We start from the raw sequence: 13,828 nt of genomic DNA, 5'->3' as shown, positions 1-13,828 counted from the left end.
AAAAGTGGCGTCCGGGTGGGGTGTGGAGCGGGGCCGGCTGTCTCCTCCGCCGGAGGGTCCCGTGTCTGGTTGCCGCGGCAGCCAGCGGCAGCTGCCTCGGGCGTGCGCCCCACGGACGGCTCCCACCTGCGGGAGGGCTGGACGGGTCACGTGACCCAAGCTGACCAATAGGGTGCTCCATCCCGCCTGCCGTGGCGCGCGCAAGAGCTGAGGGATCGAAGGGGCCGGGGCGGGCCGTTAAAGGGCCTTCTCCAGGGGCCCTCCCTTTCCCTCCCCTCCCCTCCCCTCCCCTCCCCTCCCCTCCCCTCCCGCAATGGCTGACGTCCGTGGAAGACCCTGTCCGCTCACCTGCCTTTGATCCCCACCAGTGGGCTCTAGAATCCAGTTCCCGTCCCTTCCTGAGTCCAGGCTGGAGCTTCCCCAGCGCCTGCCAGTGATGGATTTCGTATATGTATTTGTAAATATTGTATCTATTTCATTATTTCCTTTTTATTTAATTATTAATATTTCTTGAAGTAGCTCCAGGGGATGGAAAGGTTTTGAGCTGTTTAGAAAATGAATGTTACCTTCATAACACTGATATTTTGTTGCTGGTTTTCCTGAGGTTAGTGGATCCAGTTCACCCCAAAAGATGTGGGTCACGGCCCCAGAATGTCTGAACGTTCTTGGGATGCATTAAAAAAATGTTAAAACATCTAACTGTGGGCATGAAGTGCTGAAAAGATATTGGTGTCAAAATAGATGTGTAAGCAGACAGTCTAGATAGATATTCTATATCATAAGTGTTAATGTATAAGCCTAAGCAGATCTAAGTCTAAACAGGTTTTCTATATAAATGTAAATAGATAATGTAAATTCCCTAAATATATATGTGCAAGTAGATACATGAGTGTAAATGTCTGTGCTATATATGTATTTGTGCAGCCAGAAAGGAAAAAATAAATAAAAATGTTCATGCTGAAAAGCCAAAATCACCGTGTTGTGTTGTGGATGAGGCGCCATCCCTGCCTCCTACCCTGGTCCTCTTCGGACCCACTGCTGCCACCCCCCTGGCCCTGGTGCCCCGCGCGGAGCGATGCAGCGTCCCTGGGGTCATTCCGGGGTGAAAGCCCCTGTTCCGCAGGTTTTTGGTGTAGAGGCGCTGGCTGTCGCTGCCAGGGCTGCGAGTGCGGGCAGGACCGAGAGCTGGGAGCCCCGCAGCCCGGTAAGTGGTTCCGGTCCCCGGCTGGACTAAAGCGGGTTGAGAGCGGTCAGCGCTCATCACCCTAATGAGCGCTAAGAGCGGGTTAATTAAGGGGGTGCTGCCGCCCGGCGGCCGTTCTTGTAGGTGGGGGGCGGCGCGTGCGCTGTGGCCACGCCTCCCGCCCCGTGTTATCATCGCCCCCCTGCCCTCACTGGCCACGCCCCCTGCACGGTCGACCACGCCCCTGCCCTCCTTGGCCACGCCCCTGCCCTCCCTTGCCACGCCCATGGCCTTGCCCCCTGGCGGTTTTGGCCACGCCCCCGGCCCTCCCTGGCCACGCCTCACCGCACGCTCCCTGCTGCTGCCCCCCCGTGGCCCAAGCGCGGTACTGCAGCGCCGGCCCCGCACGGGCTGTTGCCGGGCACCATCCTGGGCGGCGGAGGAAGGCCAAAAAAAAAAATATACCAATTTCGGGCTCCCGGGAAAGCCAAATCCACCCCGATTTGTGCAGCCGGAAACCAGTTTGGGGAAAATAGGACTCTCCTCGGTCCCGCCTCCCGCCCCGAGCTGCAGTACTGGCTTCTGCTCGCCAGCAGTGAGCGCTGTGGAGCCCGCTGTACTGCGCATGCGCGGACCCCGCCTGCAGTACCGCCTCATGCTCGTAAGGACGCGGCAGCGTGCGGCTGTGCACTGGGGGTACTGGTCGTCCCAGCTCAAGACTTTTTGACCAAAAGCCGGTACTGCAGCTGGGGAGGTGCCTGCGGGCCCCCTGGCTCCGTCTTTCCGCCCTCCTCTTCTTTGCCCCTCAGCTGCGCCTCCCCGGTCCCGCCTCCCGCCCCCTTGGCCCCGCCTCCCGGAACTGCCTCCCGCCCCGCCACGCAGGTGCTGGCCCACACGCAGCGGCAGCGGCCGGTGCCACCGCCAACCTGCGGGACCCCGGCTCGCCCTAGAAACGCCGGACCGCAGGGAGCACTGCGGAGGGGGCCGGTCCGCGAAATGGGTTTCTTTTGTGCTGTTGCAAACAGCTCAACAGTTTTTAAGGAGAAAAAGCCGCGTTTGGGTAAATCCCCCGCCGGCGGGCCCGGCTGCACGGCCCCGTTGCCACGGTGACGACCCCCCGCCCCCTCCGGGGCGTCTTCACCATGGCAATCGCTCGTGGGCGGATGGGCGGGAGGATGGGCCAATCAGAGCGCGGGCGCTGCGCTCCCTTTGGTCGGATCGCCTCGCCGGTGGGGATTGACGGCGGCGACGGGCCAATGGAGCGGGGCTGCCCGAGGAAGGGGGGAGAGCGAAGACCAATAGGCGTGCGCCATGGGCGGGCTGGGCCCGATCGAAATCGGAGCGGGGCGGTCCGGGGGGAAAGCTGGGCTCAGCGGACGGGGCCGGGCCCGGCCCGCGCGGCCGCCGCGAGCACGTCGTGAGGCAGCTGGATCGCGTCAAGGTGAGCGGCGGAAGGCCTGAGGGGTCCCCGAGGGTTGATGGGGGGGCCGGGAGGGCCCTGAGTGGGGCTGGGGGAGCGGGAGGCCTGAGGGGGTGCGTTGTCGGGTCGGAGGGGGATGGCTGGGCGCGCTTCGCCGCGGGGTCCCTTCCGCCTGCGGGGTTTAGGGTGCGGTGCTGGCGATGCCGGAGAAATGAAGCCCGGAACGGCGGTAAGAAAGCAGTGTCCGGGCTGTGCTGTTGCCGCCCCGCAGGGGCGCCGGGCCGGCCCCTCCGCAGTTCCCCAGCGCTCCCCCCAAAATGCCCGTGGGGCCCTGGGGGTGCCGGGCTGTGGAGTAGCTGCGCTCCCTCAGCGTCGCCCAGGGGGGCTGCAGAGGGAGGGAGGGAGGGAGGAAGCAGAGTGGGGGGGGCCGGTTTGGGGCCCGACACCGAGACCAGGTCTCCTGCTCCCCGGTCTGGCGAACAGGCTTGTGTGGCTGGTTTTGGGTCTGAGAAAGAGAGGGAGTTGTGTGGCTTTGGGCTCAGGAACAGGATTCAAGATGAAATCTGCTCCAGGCCCCCTCTCTCTGCGCGGAGGGTCCCGTCCTGGCCCCGCTCCGAGGGCAGTATGGGTTGCGGGTCCCTCGGCTCGTCCCTGTTGGCTGTGTGTGACAAACAGGCTCATTTCTCTCCTCTTCTTTTCCCAGGGTCACCTTCTGCGGCACGGCAAGAAAATCCTGCACGGCTCATTCTGCTTGCTGCTCAGGTAATGCACGTGTGGGGCTCGGGGAGCAGGGAGACACATTTGTGAGTTCAGGGATGCTACAGATACTCCCTGTCAAAGCCGGAGAAAAGGCAAATTTGCAGCCGGTGCAGAAAAGCTGATGAGGAGTTGCAATTAACAGAGTGTGCCTCCTGCCTGAGTTGGTCCCTTGGTAGTTAGGAATGGTTTCCTTTGGGATCAAAGCCTGAACTTTCACTTCTGGTAAATTACCTTTGTTAGGGTCAAGCGTTTTTCTTCTGTTCGTACTGATTCCAGGGGCAAGTGGGAAATAGCCTTTTCTTTTCCTATGCATAAGTCAATTTCTACTAGTCTGTGGTGTCCATCTAGTTAATGTTTGAGCACCTAGAGGCCAGTAGAAATGTAATGAATGAAACGTGATGGAAACCGATGTGTTGCTTATTTTTACACTTTTTTATTATTATTGATTGACTGTGGAAGGCATGTTTTTCTGTGGCTCAATCCACATTGTTCTGTGGAGCCTTCAGTCTAGGACTTTTAAGCAAAAAAAGTTTGTCATTCCAGAAAAGGCCTGGTCTTTCCTAGGACTGAGGTTCAGATTCGGAGGGTCTCTTAAGTACACGGTCAGAATGAAAGCCAAATTTCACTGGATGTTGCTGCTGTTACTCTTTACTTTCATTAATGTCCCCACAGCTACCTCATGGATGGGAGCTCCGAATCGTAATTTTCTTTTTTTTCCAGTCTCTAACACGCTCTTTTCCCCCCAAGGAGAGGCTACGTTTAAGAGTTAATTAGTTTCCTCCCAAACGTGCCAGTGACTAAAATTGAGTTATGATTATTAATACCAGAAAAATGACACCGCTTTTAGAGATCTGGACTATTTCTGAACTCGTATTCGTCATGTGCAAATGTCCTTGGGATACAGATCGTCTGCGCTTTGTGCTCTCGCGAGACAATACACTAAGACAGGGATGAGCTCTGGCATTCAGAAAAGATACAAGGTCCCGGGGTTTTTGTCTGTTTGTTTTCTTTTGTGGGGGTGTGTGTGCTTTCAAAAACAGAGTGCACTGTTGGCTGCACATGGCAGCCTGCAGAGCTCTTTTGCTGACTGACCTCTCCTTTTCTTTGTCACTTCTCTTTTGTGGCTACAGGTTTCATTTGGATAATTTTAGAAGAGTGATTAAGTGACGTGCCTGTGTAAAAGTGCTGGCAATACCGGGAAGGTAAATACTTGAACCGGTAGTGAATAACGTGGCTACAAGTAGAATTTCTGAAGGAAGAACAACAGCAGCAGCAGGAAGCAAATGGCAAGTTCCCCCCAAATTGTGTGTCCAACACATCAAAGTTTAATTGCTAAATATTGTTTGGCAGTATGTTACATGTGGTTGTTTTTGTTAAACATAAACTTTCAGGAAATTCAGGGTTGTGCATGGCAAAAGAAGTCCCTCTGTCTGTGTGTCCTGCTCCGTAAATGTCTGGCAGCAGGGCCATTTTTCCCTATTCTCAGTATGGCCGTGGTAGTGCTGCGATATTTAGACCTAACAGACAGGTTTAGGAGTGGAAGAAGAATGCCTGTTTTCTGTAAGGGCTATGAACGCTGACCCTTTTCTCCCTCTGCTGCTTTCCTGTGCACCGGGTGAAGCTTTTATTTTTCTCCCTTGATGCGGGTTTGCAAGTTGCGTTGCTAGGTTTTTGTGGAGTTCTCGTTGTGGATCACTTCTGCTGTGGCCAAGTGTCAAGGTGCGGTTTTCAGTTCGCAGTTTCAGAAACCACATGCCCTGAAATGGGTGCAGGTGAAGCTGACCTTGGGCGTGCAGCCTGCGCTCACTGGGACGCTCAGGGGCTCCTCATCAAAGCAGCCGGGTGTGCGCGGGCACCCGCAGGGTTGCAGTCTGGTCTGAGAGCGTGCTGTGTTTTTGCTGCTGGGAGGTGGAAGTGAGCGTGTGCCCGGTAAATCCAAGGGCATCCAAAAGCTGGGAGGGACCCTGAGCAGGTTTGGTGGCACAATGGCAGTTTGAAAAGATCTTGACCATTGGGAGAAACGGCCTGGAAAGAAATCACTGCTTTTTTGCAAGGAGGCGGTTTAGAAGGAGAGGTGGGTTGCTGTACCCTTTAACAAAAATCTTAAAACTCGGGATGTGTAGGGTGAGGAAACCCTGTCTCTATATAGGCTGAAGAAAATGTGCTTAGGCGTCTGTGTCTGTCGCAGCGTGTATCTGCGTGTATCTGGGAAAGTGGCTTTAGGGCAACTAAAGCTGCCAGTGAGTCAAAAAAAAGTCAGGTTTGTCTGAAAAATGCAAAAGCTCTAGTGTCCCGTATCAACAGCTGTGCTAGAGATGAAGCCAAATACTTTTTCCTCCGCTTGGCTGTAGTCCTTGCAAACCTCCACAAAAGAGGGGAGCTTTAGATTCCTACCCAGCTTTACGCTAAAGGGTTTTTTCCTCTCTTGGCAGAACGTCAACTGCCAGCGTTTCTTCTGCGGTCGCCCTTTCTTCTGCCACGACAGTACGGGACAGATGGAAAGGATCCGGAGTGCTCTGCGAGTATGTGGTACGTCTCCGATGCGCGTTTGCTTTTTTCCTAAGGTCCTTGTTGTGTGGACTTTGAAGTTAACACGAAGGAGGTGCCAGCTCTCCTTCTATAGTTCTTCTATGAAATATTTTAACAAAATCCTAAAAGTAAAATAAAGTCTGTTCTGGAGCATGTTATGCCTGTGCAAAGCTTACTTCCCTCTGTTTATTTTTCTCTTCCTGAGAGCATAATCTTCTCTTTCTGTGTGCTTACTGTTAAATGATACTGTGAAAATAATTTTGTACTAAAAGAGGGAAGAAACTGTTCATAAGAGTTCGCGTGTTCAGAAGAAGCAGACTTTGTTTTTGTGATAAAAGCTTAATGCTTTTTCAGTCAATAAATTTTAAAAGTATCTTATGGTGGTACTCAAAAACCTTACTGAGATACCGGCATCTGTCCTAAAAGCAATCCAGGTCGAAGAAGAGACATGGACAAAACAGGACAAATCGGTGTCGCTTCTGCATGTTTTCCAGGCTTTGACACGAAGCATCAGCAGCCTCGTAACTGCTGACGGCGAGTCCTGATGTGGTTTTGGTGAGTTGTGGCTTCCAATAACGTTCTTTGTCTGTAACCTGCAGCGTGTCATTTTGACTTTGCTTGGAAAGAGGTTTTTCCAAAATGGGACTGTTGTTCATTCAAAGCGGTTGCATTTTATGGAATTCCCATCAGCAACAAGCCTTTGTGCTCCCTTCTAAAAAAGGAAAAGAAAAAAAATTTCCTTCCAAAGGCCCAAGCACAGCACATTTTCCAACAGTTTGGTGGCATCGCCGGTCTTTGGGTTCTCGGTTGTAACAGTCGAGATACCATAAAAACACATTCCTCTGCATGTTCAACACGGCCAAAAGCATTAGCCAATCTGCCGGTCTTTTTTGGTAGCCTGATGGATTGCAGCGCCGGGGATTTGATTTCCACCCCCCCTCCTCGCCCCCTAAAACCATATGGGGGATCTTTTATCTCACTGGGTTTTCTGTGCTAAATGGAACTTTGAAAACCAAAAAAGTTAAAATTGTATGATTTGCAAACTGACTTGCATGGTTTAAACTGCAACTGCCAGTATAGCTGTAGCATACAATGTAGATTGGATTTCCCCCTTCCCCCGCAAAGGTAAAACCATTTGGGGGGATCTTTTATCTCACTGATTTTTCTGTGCTAAATGAAACCTTATAAAAAAAAAAAAAGTTAAATTTTTATGATTTGCAAACTGGCTTGCATGGTTTAAACTGCAACTGCCTGTAGAGCTGTAGCATACAATTTAGGAGGTGTCCTTAAGCAGATAGGTATTTGTTCTGACGCTTTAAAAAGAGAGGCAACTGAATATAACGTTTGGTTTTTTTTTTCCTGCTATTTAGACGGCGTGCTCTGAAGCACTTTATTTCTGTCTGGCTTTCAGTGGCCTGTTTCCTCAGCAGTCCAGTAGCATCTCTCCTGGGCAGTGCAGCTGGCCAGACGTCCCTCCTCCTTGTGTAGCACACAAAAATCCTATAGTCAAATTATAGCTATGTATTTTGGAGAGAGATAATGTAATGGTATGAATTCATAGCTGTGTGAGCTAAATTAGTGCCAGAGGAAAGTCCAATACTTCTACAGTACAAGTATTTTTAATGAGTGTATGTAAATGTAGGCACACCTTTTCAGCATAACGTGAATGACCGAGCTTTGTTCTTTATTGTTCCTTCTGCTGTTCACAGTTTACCCTTCCTTCTCGGCTGCACTGACCCAGCGAGCGAGGTGGGCGGCGGCAGTGTGAGGGCTGTACCTGCGGCAGTGGGTCTGTCAGCATCGATTGTGGTGTTACAGCGCAGCCTGCTCCTGCCACCCCGCTGGGTGATCTCCCTGCAGCCGCACTGGGAGGAAGGGGCCAGGCGTTTCCCAGCGCCGGCCAGAGTGTTCGCCCTTACGCTAAGAACGTAATGGCATCCTGGCTTTTGCAGGCTGTGCTGTGTTTGGAGCTGAGCTGCTTCCCCAGAATCCTCCTGTAGCTCAGCGACTGTCCTGTCCCTCGGTCTGACGGAATTCCTCTACTCCCTTCCGGGCTATTTTTTAAGATGCTGAGCTATAACTGGGGATTTCTGTTTTCCAGGTGCCTCGTCGTAGGCATCTCGTGCTGCTCGAGAGATGCCCCAGCCCAGGTTTGCAGCCGGTGGCGGAGCCTCCCTGAGGGGAAGGGGCCAGCCCTGGGTCTGGGTGTTTTGGGCATTTTTTTGGAGTGAATAGAAGGACGTCTGTGTGTCTCAGGGTTGTGATGATGTAATTTGGGGTACCTCGATGTCATTGGGGCAGCGATGATGCGGCAGAGGAGCAGGTGAGTGGGGGACGTGGGGTTACGTGAGGGTCTCCCAAAAGAGGTGGTTCACAGCCCCAAAACGTCTGAAAATCTTGGGATGCATTAAAAAAAATGTGAAAACCTGTAACTATGGGCGTGAGGCATTGAAATAGAGAACAATCTCTCATTTATATATGATAAATATATACATTGAGAAATAATAGTATGTATGTAAAATAAGTTCAAAATAAAAACCTCTTTGTCTAAGGATTCTATGATTCTGTGCTTCTGTGTTATACAAAAGATCCTAGAATATACAAATATTTAAAAAAATGTATTTATAAAAAGATATTAGTGTCAAAATAGATGTGTAAGCAGACAGTCTAAATAGATATTCTGTATCATAAATGTTAATGTATAAGTCTCAGCATATTTTCTATATAAGTGCAAACAGGTGATATAAATTCCCTAAATCGATAATTAAGGGGGTGCTGCCGCCCGGCGGCTGGAGGCGGGTCCTGCAGGTGTGCGCTCCTCCGTGCGCTGCGGCCCCGCCTCCGGCCCGCCTTGGACCCGCCCCCGGCGGCGCTGGGCGTTGGTTCCGCGGCTTCGCGGAGGCCGGTCTCGAGAGCGCGGCGGCCGGAGAGCGAACCAGGACCGCCGGGATTCCGTCGAGCTGCCCGCCGCCTCGAGCGCGATCGGCGCAGCCCGCCCGGCCTCGAGAGCGGCCGTCGGCGCTTCAGTATCGGCTCTTACGCGTTACCGCGCCCCTGTCTGTGCCCGGCAGTTTTCCGGGTGTCCATTTCCATGGCCCCTCAGTCCGCCGACGCGCCTCTCTATGGCACTTTGGTCCTCCAGGGCGCCGCTCAGTCAGCCGACGCGCCTCTCTATGGCACTTTGGTCCTCCAGGGCGCCCCTCAGTCAGCCGACGCGCCTCTCTATGGCACTTTGGTCCTCCAGGGCGCCCCTCAGTCAGCCGACGCGCCTCTCTATGGCACTTTGGTCCTCCAGGGCGCCGCTCAGTCAGCCGACGCGCCTCTCTATGGCACTTTGGTCCTCCAGGGCGCCCCTCAGTCAGCCGACGCGCCTCTCTATGGCACTTTGGTCCTCCAGGGCGCCCCTCAGTCAGCCGACGCGCCTCTCTATGGCACTTTGGTCCTCCAGGGCGCCGCTCAGTCAGCCGACGCGCCTCTCTATGGCACTTTGGTCCTCCAGGGCGCCCCTCAGTCAGCCGACGCGCCTCTCTATGGCACTTTGGTCCTCCCGGGCGCCCCTCAGTCAGCCGACGCGCCTCTCTATGGCACTTTGGTCCTCCAGGGCGCCGCTCAGTCAGCCGACGCGCCTCTCTATGGCACTTTGGTCCTCCAGGGCGCCGCTCAGTCAGCCGACGCGCCTCTCTATGGCACTTTGGTCCTCCAGGGCGCCGCTCAGTCAGCCGACGCGCCTCTCTATGGCACTTTGGTCCTCCCGGGCGCCCCTCAGTCAGCCGACGCGCCTCTCTATGGCACTTTGGTCCTCCCGGGCGCCCCTCAGTCAGCCGACGCGCCTCTCTATGGCACTTTGGTCCTCCAGGGCGCCGCTCAGTCAGCCGACGCGCCTCTCTATGGCACTTTGGTCCTCCAGGGCGCCCCTCAGTCAGCCGACGCGCCTCTCTATGGCACTTTGGTCCTCCAGGGCGCCGCTCAGTCAGCCGACGCGCCTCTCTATGGCACTTTGGTCCTCCAGGGCGCCCCTCAGTCAGCCGACGCGCCTCTCTATGGCACTTTGGTCCTCCAGGGCGCCGCTCAGTCAGCCGACGCGCCTCTCTATGGCACTTTGGTCCTCCAGGGCGCCCCTCAGTCAGCCGACGCGCCTCTCTATGGCACTTTGGTCCTCCAGGGCGCCGCTCAGTCAGCCGACGCGCCTCTCTATGGCACTTTGGTCCTCCAGGGCGCCGCTCAGTCAGCCGACGCGCCTCTCTATGGCACTTTGGTCCTCCAGGGCGCCCCTCAGTCAGCCGACGCGCCTCTCTATGGCACTTTGGTCCTCCCGGGCGCCCCTCAGTCAGCCGACGCGCCTCTCTATGGCACTTTGGTCCTCCAGGGCGCCGCTCAGTCAGCCGACGCGCCTCTCTATGGCACTTTGGTCCTCCAGGGCGCCGCTCAGTCAGCCGACGCGCCTCTCTATGGCACTTTGGTCCTCCAGGGCGCCGCTCAGTCAGCCGACGCGCCTCTCTATGGCACTTTGGTCCTCCAGGGCGCCCCTCAGTCAGCCGACGCGCCTCTCTATGGCACTTTGGTCCTCCAGGGCGCCCCTCAGTCAGCCGACGCGCCTCTCTATGGCACTTTGGTCCTCCCGGGCGCCGCTCAGTCAGCCGACGCGCCTCTCTATGGCACTTTGGTCCTCCAGGGCGCCGCTCAGTCAGCCGACGCGCCTCTCTATGGCACTTTGGTCCTCCCGGGCGCCGCGCAGTCAGCCGACGCGCCTCTCTATGGCACTTTGGTCCTCCAGGGCGCCGCTCAGTCAGCCGACGCGCCTCTCTATGGCACTTTGGTCCTCCCGGGCGCCGCTCAGTCAGCCGACGCGCCTCTCTATGGCACTTTGGTCCTCCAGGGCGCCGCTCAGTCAGCCGACGCGCCTCTCTATGGCACTTTGGTCCTCCCGGGCGCCCCTCAGTCAGCCGACGCGCCTCTCTATGGCACTTTGGTCCTCCAGGGCGCCCCTCAGTCAGCCGACGCGCCTCTCTATGGCACTTTAGTCCTCCAGTACGCTGCTCAGTCAGCCGACGGGCGTCTCTATGGCACTTTGGTCCTCCAGGGCGCCCCTCAGTCAGCCGACGTGCCTCTCTATGGCACTTTGGTCCTCCAGTACGCTGCTCAGTCAGCCGACGGGCGTCTCTATGGCACTTTAGTCCTCCAGGACGCCCCGCAGTCCGCCGATGCGCCTCTCTATGGGCTGACGCGCCTCTCCATGGTGATTTAGTCCTCCAGGTTCCAGGAAGTGCTCATCAGTCTTCTGGAAATCACCTGCTTCCAGCACTCTTCTAAAACCATAAAACACGATTACCAATTAACCACGAAAATATCTGAAGATAGCAAAAATAAAGTGATGCCTGCAGAACTCTCTTCTTTACAGCAACAAGTAGACAGAACTCAAACAAGAGCGGTAAGAGAATCACCAGAGGCAAGTGCCCAATGGAAATAAAAATGACTTGCTTTGCCTGCTGGGAACTTAAGGCATAAGAAAAGGACCTCCTGCTCCTGTGGCCACCTTTTTGTCTTCTGGGGGGTTGTCCCCGCCCCTTTCTCCAGGGGATTGTGGGAAGGGCGGTGGGCGGGGCCCGATGGCAGTGGGCGGGGCCCGGGGTATATGAGCCACAGGCTCGGCTCAGGAGCTTGTTCTGCTGCTGGGCTCCTCTGGGGTTGGTGCTCTGTTGGTCCTTCACTTGGCTGCAGCTTTGGGGCAGGCATGTTTTGGTATTTAGGGAGGCAGAGGTAAGAAGGCTGAGCTAAGACCTTCAGGACCAGTACACATCCTGCCACCTGTATAGTAGAAAGTTGACTGGTATGCAGCTTTTTTGTTTCCTTTTTTTCAGGTCAGTAACTTTGTGATGAGTGTTTAGGGGATGTCCAGATGGTTTAATTGTGTGCTTTTCTTTATTCTAGGAGTGCTGCATTTTCCTAGAATTCCTGACTTTATTGAAGATGGGCCTGTGGTTTTTTCCACCGGTTTTGCAGTATGCTGTGTGAGTTGCTGATCTTGTTTCTCTTAATTGGGTTGATGATGAGATTATGTTGTAGGGGTTAGGGTGAGCATTTTGTATGCATGTGCATATTGTACTTCAACACTTCTCAAGAAAGCAGGAGGGATGTAAGGCATAGTGTCATTCAGGGTATGGCATGGCTCATCACCTTTCCCCATTGCCCAAATAGTGCCGTGGTGTCCCTAGAGTTTTTGCAGCTTGCAGCAGGCCCCTCATAGATCGTGTCAGGGCATTACTTATTTTGTGGGTCTATAGCAGAGCCCAGAGTCTGTGGGAAGACAGAAGATAGGAGGTGCCTGCTGAACACAGGGCATGGGTCAGAAGAGCAGCTCCTGAGGAGTGGCTGACACAGGGGTTTCAGGGTTGCAAATATAGAATGGGAGCTGTCAAGAAGAAGTGGGAGTCCTTCCTTGACAGTTGAGGAGAAGAAGTTTCTAAAAGTTTTGGTGCTGGGGGTTGGCTAGGAAATGGAGGCAGGTTCATCAGTCTTTGTCATATCGTTTTGGATTTGGGTGTCAAGAGGGTCTGGTCTGTTCTAGTCCCTTGCATTTGAGGTGAGCTGGATAGTATTGAGGAGGAGCATGGGACCGGTGATTTCACAGAAATGCAATGGTAATTTTGTGTTTGTTGGTATCTTAGGTATCATAAATAATTGTTGCTGCAGCCTCTGACTCTGGAATCAGCGTGAAACAGGTGAGCGGATTGCCATGGCACCTCTGAGGAGGAGGGTGCTGTAGAAGAGGTTGGCCTCTACTATCAGGGTGGTCACTGCTGGAGCCATGGTTTCTTTTTGTTTTACAGATGAAGAGGAACCTGGTGACCGCAGGAACACATCAGTTAGCTGTTTGTTGTGGGTTTTTTGTCAAAGATGAATTCAGACCCCTGGCTGTCTGAAAGCTAAGTAGAGGCACAGGCGCTGGAGGTTGGTTGTATAGTCTGTATAGCGGCTCTGGCGACAGCTCCCACACCCGAAGAGCCAGGAGGGAAAGCCGTGCCTCGTTGGAAAGCTCTTTGGCAGCCGCTCGCGTGGCCCCACAGCCCGTGGGGCTGCGGGCTTTGCGGCGGCCGTCAGCCTCGGCGCCACCGGCGCCCACGTGGGGCCGCCGAGCCAGCCTGCGAAGCATTTTCCGGTAGGGCCGCGTCTCTGGCAACAGCTCCCACACCTGAAGAGCCAGGAGGGAAAGCCGTGCCTCGTTGGAAAGCTCTTTGGCAGCCGCTCGCGTGGCCCCACAGCCCGTGGGGCTGTGGGCTTTGCGGCGGCCGTCAGCCGCGGCGCCACCGGCGCCCACGTGGCGCCGCCGCGCCAGCCTGCGAAGCATTTTCTGGTAGGGCCGCGGCTCTGGCGACAGCTCCCACGCCCGAAGAGCCAGGAGGGAAAGCCGTGCCTCGTTGGAAAGCTCTTTGGCAGCCGCTCGCATGGCCCCACAGCCCATGAAGCTGCGGGCTTTGCGGCGGCCGTCAGTGTCGGTGCCACAGGCGCCCACGTGTGGCCGCCGCGCCAGCCTGCGAAGCATTTTCCGGTAGGGCCGCGGCTCTGGCGACAGCTCCCACGGCCGAAGAGCCAGGAGGGAAAGCCGTGCCTCGTTGGAAAGCTCTTTGGCAGCCGCTCGCGTGGCCCCACAGCCCGTGGGGCTGCGGGCTTTGCGGCGGCCGTCAGCCTGGGTGCCACCGGTGCCCACGTGGGGCCGCCGCGCCAGCCTGCGAAGCATTTTCCGGTAGGGCCGCGGCTCTGGCTACAGCTCCCACGGCCGAAGAGCCAGGAGGGAAAGCCGTGCCTCGTTGGAAAGCTCTTTGGCAGCCGCTCGCGTGGCCCCACAGCCCGTGGGGCTGCGGGCTTTACGGCGGCCGTCAGCCTCGGTGCCACCGGTGTCCACGTTGCGCCGCCGCGCCAGGCTGCGAAGCATTTTCCGG

The 13,828-nt window shown here is 55.5% G+C and overlaps 2 long non-coding RNA genes across 5 annotated transcripts; both read left to right on the top strand.

Moving 5' to 3' along the window:
* The first annotated feature begins 2,302 nt into the window (after positions 1-2,302).
* On the top strand, positions 2,303-8,445 carry LOC141732848 (uncharacterized). 4 transcript variants are annotated; one of them, XR_012584172.1, is made up of 7 exons: positions 2,303-2,624; positions 3,307-3,365; positions 4,493-4,648; positions 5,795-5,891; positions 6,386-6,446; positions 7,601-7,697; positions 7,844-8,445. It is a non-coding gene; the product is annotated as an uncharacterized LOC141732848 (long non-coding RNA). The 4 variants fall into 4 exon arrangements; XR_012584171.1 differs by having other exon boundaries at positions 6,318-6,446; XR_012584170.1 differs by lacking the exon at positions 7,844-8,445 and having other exon boundaries at positions 7,601-7,737.
* A 3,157-nt stretch (positions 8,446-11,602) lies between these two features.
* LOC141732847 (uncharacterized) lies at positions 11,603-13,082 on the top strand. Its single transcript, XR_012584168.1, has 4 exons — positions 11,603-11,718; positions 11,820-11,899; positions 12,557-12,610; positions 12,719-13,082. It is a non-coding gene; the product is annotated as an uncharacterized LOC141732847 (long non-coding RNA).
* The last annotated feature ends 746 nt before the right edge of the window (positions 13,083-13,828 follow it).

The sequence above is a fragment of the Larus michahellis genome, chromosome 18 (genome assembly GCF_964199755.1).
Source record: "Larus michahellis chromosome 18, bLarMic1.1, whole genome shotgun sequence".
In the NCBI taxonomy this organism is placed as follows: Eukaryota; Metazoa; Chordata; class Aves; order Charadriiformes; family Laridae; genus Larus; species Larus michahellis.
Note: the sequence above shows the minus strand (reverse complement) of the source record. Positions and strands in the feature narration are given on the sequence as shown.